Below are 6,549 nucleotides of genomic sequence, written 5' to 3' on the forward strand. Positions count from 1 at the left end.
GTTATCTTGCGTCCATGTTGGCCTAGTCCATTATTCAACCAACTATTCTAATTACAACAGTTACAGCGAACATGTTAAGGTAAATTCATCATTGATACCACATAGACGGTCTCCTAAGACCAGTTCAGACCAAAGATTCGCGACGCAACGAGACTCTTTTGGGACGTCGCAGGGGAAAAGTTGCAGCAGTGTGAACTGGTAGTCGCAAGGCGGCTGATGCCGTTGCAAGGAGTCCCCAAAGATTGAACATGTGAAATCGCCAGGTCCAGTTTTAGAACGCAACGATGTGGCTATTTCTCTTCAGCTAATCAGGACACAGCACAACAATTTAGGCTTATTAAATACAAGTTGTAGATGCTAACGGTATTATCTTTGGTCTTACACCGCACTTATTTAACATGCCCTGTAAATGTATAAATCAGTGTTTGAATTACGTGGGAGCCAGAGGGAACCGAGCTTCCAAAAAGGCAAAGTCGAAAAACTGAGGGGTCTCATATCTGAAGGTGTCTGCCATATTTGGCATTGTAATTTAATCTTAAACAACACTCATCCATCCCCGTGCAGTCTCTTACCATTAAAGATGTTAGATTAAAATATAGGCTAGCCTACTATACGTCACGTAGACTGACTCATTTCACGGATTCCTGTGAGACCGGGTTGCCTTAATTACATCGGTCGCATTTGTCAGGTGAAAACTAAATGTCAAGGGAAAGAGGCGGTGGTTGAAAAAAGTATTTCGATCGCTTATTAAGTTCACTCGTGGCGTGTAATGATTTATTCGTTTCCCTGTATCATTTCCTTAATTTAGAAGGCAGTTAAAAAAGAATAATAAAAAAATTATAATTATTAAAAAAAATGATATAAAAAATTATATTAAAAAAAATTATGAAAAAAAATATTATATAAAAAATATTATTTAAAAAAAATTATCAATTAAAAAAAAAAAAAAAAAAAAAAATTGGACCTGCGCACAAATGTTTTTTTTTGGATCTGCGCGCGCATCTTTTTTTTGGACATGCGCACGCGCATCTTTTTTTGGACCTGCGCGCGCATCTTTTTTTTGGACATGCGCACGCGCATCTTTTTTTGGACCTGCGCGCGCATCTTTTTTTTGGACATGCGCACGCGCATCTTTTTTTGGAGATGCGCGCGCAGATCCAAAAAAAGATGCGCGTGCGCATGTCCAAAAAAAGATGCGCGTGCGCATGTCCAAAAAAAAGATGCGCGCGCAGATCCAAAAAAAAAGATGCGCGCGCAGGTCCAAAAAAAAATATTTGTGCGCAGGTCCAATTATTTTTTATTATTTTTTTTTTAATTTATAATTTTTTTTAAAATAATTTTTTTATACAATTTTTTTTTTTTTTTTTTTTATACAATTTTTTTTTTTTATTATTTTTTTGATATAATTTTTTTTGGATATAATTTTTTTTTCATAATTTTTTTTCCGATTTTTTTAATATCTTTTTTTAAATCTGTTTTTATATATATTTATATATATTTTTATAATTATTATTTTTTTATTATTAATAATAGGTAAGACCGCACGGGGATGGATAATGAGCGTTGTTTAAGATGAAATTACAATGCCAAATATGGCAGACACCTTCAGATATATGAGAGACCCCCTCAGTTTTTTGACTTTGTTGCCTTTTTGGGAGCTTGGTTCCCTCTGGCTCCCACGTAATTCGATTTATACATTTCAGAGCTGCCAACTTGCACGGTGCACCGTGTGACACCCCCCCCCGTGTGACACCCCCCCCCCCCCCCCCCCCCCCCCACAGTCAACATTTAAGCCCAGTTCAGACCAAAGATTCGGGACGCAACTGCTTGCAACTCGCAACTCCTTGCGACGAGACGGGCTGAGACGTTCTAAAAACGGGGCAGTTCACTCTGCTGCACCGGGCGGCGACGGCAGGTGGTCTCCCTAGCAATTGTGAACGCTCTGGCACAGCTGAGAGCCGCATCAGCATCACTTCCATCCTGCTAAAAAGTAACCTAACTTAGGTTTGCGATTAGTTTTATTTTGGTTGAGAGTAGGCTAGAGTTGCTGTGTTTCGCCATTCTCCACTACTTCTGCATTGTAGTAATTCGCTGGAGCTTAGTTTGTTTAGATCCCGCTAGTTGGATACATTGCATTCTTTCGTAGTGGCGACTTCTCGACTGCAAGGGAAGCTCGGCTTCCCCTAAAATTCCCCGAAAATTAAATGGTCAGATATATACTGTTGTGTTAACATTTCATTGATTAAAAATGCGTTAGAACACGTCCATCTCGAAGACGAGTTCGTTCAGAATCAGCTGCTTATCGCAGGTCGACTGACTCGATGTCCTTCTCATACACTTACGTATTTAATTTGCGTGTGTTTAGACAGATGGGCGTGCACACACACGCGCACCAAGCATCACCCGCATTCATTCATTATTTTAAACACTCACTCGCGGTAAAACTATGTTTTCTCACGATCAAATACTCATCAATCCTAAAAGTAATGGGCTTGTACACGATGTCTTTGTCAAGAACATATGTGTTTGCTGTACGGTGTTTGCAGATGCATTGATTTAAAAGTAGGCCTATAATTTACCGCTGTATCAGCTGTTCTTTCCCAAATAATTTAACCAATCATTTAGGCCTACCCTAAAACTAGATTTTGATTTTGAAGCCTGGAATATACTTTCTCGAATGTATTATTGTTATTATTATTATTATTTTAACGCATGGCATAGCCTACTATACTTCATTCATGTTCATTCATGCAGCCCTATGGAAAAAATATGTTTCCACAATCCACACGCTATTTCTATGCAGTTTCACACCTATGCATAATCTTTGACATGATAATATTTAACATGCAAGTGTAGTGGTGCCTGGTTGCTGCGGGGGGAAATCAGCTTTGCGCCGGGTGCAAACTAGCAACGACACATGCGTCGGTGTAGAAAGTCAATTGCGCCGGGCGCAAGATAGGGCCCTTCTTCTGTTTGGCGCACATGGCTAATTTGCATACGCGTACAGGACTGTCGGAATGGGAACATGTCGGACTGGCAGCATTACGGGGGCGCGATTACGGGCTGGCGGAGTTACATTTAAAAAACGCGTTCAAGTAAAAATAAATAAGAAAAGCGGAATCAATTTGTGGCGCTCTGTTCAATCTGTGGCGCAGCGCCACACATTGGCCTATGTGTGGGAAACACTGCACGGCCATCACACATGTGCTCATTCGGAGCATTGTAAATCATTTATTGTTTCATTGTTGTTGTCAACAATGCGATCGGGATTTTTGACGGGGGGGGGGGGGGGGGGGCGATCAGGATTGTTATTGTTGTTGGATGTGTGGCGTGTGTGTAAGCAGGCAAAAGCGTGTGTCACACGGTGAACCCGTGAGAGTTACGGTGAACCCAGCTCAGCTTCAACTTTTTAAAAAAAATAATCGTTCATACTCCGCGTACCACTAGAGAACGCTCGCGTACCACCACCGTTTGAGAACCACTGCTCTAAACTACAGGCCTTAATCTCGTTCCCCATTAGCATCTATCTTCCCGCCCTCACTGTCCACAATACATTGAGTAATACAGTAATTTAACAATAAATACATAAAAACAGCGTTACATATTAAACATTGTAGTTACATGAAGTTTATAGATTACACATGAATTATATGAAGTGAGATCTTTGATTAAAGTCCATTCATCGCCTTGTTTATAACCTGATCTTAAATCACCATGACTTACCACATGTGTTTAAGAGATGAGCCCTGTAAAACCAATATTCATTTAAACAGTAAAACATCCATTGTAATAGTTAATAATGCCACTTTATTCATCTGTGGCATATACAGTCATAATCATAAAACTGGTACTGTCTGACTTTAGTAAAAGTATGGATTAATAGAGTGAAGTCAACCAGTTCACTCTGTCAGAATACACATCACAAGAACATATGGAGGAGGAACTGCAGGAGGGCGTCTCTTCTCATTCGGACGAGAGTCTCTTTCAGGGGCCACTAAAACATAAATGAGGTGGGGCTTCCTTCTTTTGTTAGCACGTGAGTGAGAGACATTTGTTGACCACTGAAAGCCAGGTAATATCAAGTGTTTTAACATTTGGCTTCACTGTAACAATACTTATCTTATATTATTGCATGTTTTATAATTAAAGTTAATCTTACTTATACTTATATTCTAGTGAACTGAGAAATAGGCTGATATCATTGACTAGAGGCCTGTCTGGTGGTCTCCGGTCAGCCCAGGACCCTCTGAGGTGTTATGAATGACAAAGAGACAGGGCCCTCCCCAATCTGTTGACCCGGTTATTTTCCACCATTATTTCAAACATATGGCAAAGATATCCTTTTAAACCTTCATTATTTTCTACCATACCACAAGACTTATTTTTCAAATACATATTTTTCGGCAATTTTTCACAATTAAAATTAATAAATAAACATATTATGCTCCTTGACCTTTTGACCTTAAGTTGTCAAACCAACTGTATAACACAAATAATAATAACCCCCATCTGCCACAAGGCTTATTTTCAAATATATCTTTTCTGCAATTTTTCACAATTAAAATTAATAAATAAACATATTATACTCCTTGACCTTTTGACCTCAAGTTGTCAAACCAACTGTATAACACAGATAATAATAACCCCCATGTGCCACAAGGCTTATTTTCAAATATATATTTTCGGCAATTTTTCACAATTAAAATTAATAAATAAACATATTATGCTCCTTGACCTTAAGTTGTCAAACCAACTGTATAACGCAAATAATAATAACCCCCATCTGCCACAAGGCTTATTTTCAAATATATCTTTTCGGCAATTTTTCACAATTAAAATTAATAAATAAACTTATTATACTCCTTGACCTTTTGACCTCAAGTTGTCAAACCAACTGTATAACACAGATAATAATAACCCCCATGTGCCACAAGGCTTATTTTTCAAATATATATTTTCGGCAATTTTTCACAATTAAAATAAATAAATTATCTCATTATGTTCCTTGACCTTTTGACCTCAAGTTGTGGAACCAACTGTATAACACAGATAATACAGATAATAATAACCCCCATGTGCCACAAGGCTTAATTTTCAAATATATCATTTCAGCAATTTTTTACAATTAATATAAAATGAATAAATAAACTCATTATGCTCCTTGGCCTTTGGCAACCCTGAAAACATTACAACGAAATAATATATATGTAATAACTAAACAATAGCTCAGGCCCATACCGGCCCATTTTTTTTCCAGTGATGGAAGAATTTGCATGAATTAAAAGCACAAAACTTGTAGGCCTACTATCCCTTTTTATTATTGGATCAACGTTTTCCAAATGAAAAATCCACCTCAAGGATGTTACTTTAACTATCAATTATATATAAAACATACAATGTTACCCCATTACATATTTGGGATCATTTCAATGCATCATGTCCGTTCTATGTGTGGGTTATCTTATATCAAATAATTTCTATATATTTTTTAAGGTCCTCTCTACTCTCAGTCCTGTCTTCTTCATGTATCAAGTTCACCAGCAGCATCAGACCGGTTGAACTGCTGCTCTGAGGCTACCAAATATTTTATATTTGATAATCCAGGGCGCTCAAGTTTTGAACTGAGTTCAGAGTGAGATTTTGTTGGTGGCGGCGGCGGGGGGTATATTAACATGTGACTGCATACAAATGTGTCCACAGACATGGTGACTAATGTATGATAGTAAGCATTATTGGCCCTTAACACTAATATTCAGAAACAACACTGCCTCAAAAGGCTATTGGTTTAAGCAACACCAGTAGAGGCATATACTTTTCCCTGAACTTTTAAACGTTACAAACGTGCAAAAACATAATTATATATTTATGTGGCATTCAGTCCAATGCTTAAAATATATCTGTGGCATTCAGTAGGCCAATGCTGTGGTAAAGTGTGTAAAGTATGACCAAGTGTTTCTTTCTGTTCAATAGATACAACTTTATCAATCCCCTGTAGGATAAAGTTGTTAATGTTTGTCCCTATAAAACAATAATGGTAAAAAAATTAATACAAAACATGACGGTAACTAAGTAAGTCAAACCGTCCAATCTGAAGGCTCTACTTAACCACTCCCCCTACTCACTTCCACCAATGCAAAGCGGACAGAACTGAGTATGGGAGGACGTAGCCTAACTAGTTTGTGAACTATCCAGAGAAACCCAACGCAAATTCAATGTGAACATGTATGAGGCTTTAATAAAATCCCGGACGATTTTGAAATTCCGCCACACATTTTTTTTTAAAGTGTCTCAAAAAGAGGGCATGTCCGGGCAAAAGAGGACGTCTGGTTACCCTACGTACGGGAAACCCATTTGATTCCTACCTGTTCCACTGTTAAATAGCGGCGCAAATTGGTAGGCGCTATGCTGGTAATTTCTCTGCGTGAGAAATACGAAGTATGGCGTGTGAGCGTGTGCATGGGTTGAAATGCGTGTCTCACGCCCAATGCGTGAGACTTGAGAGCCCTGTTGATATAATTGACTATCACGTTTGTTCTGTCTTTTATATTT

The sequence above is a fragment of the Micromesistius poutassou genome (assembly GCF_964030765.1).
Source record: "Micromesistius poutassou genome assembly, chromosome: 20".
Classification (NCBI taxonomy): Eukaryota; Metazoa; Chordata; class Actinopteri; order Gadiformes; family Gadidae; genus Micromesistius; species Micromesistius poutassou.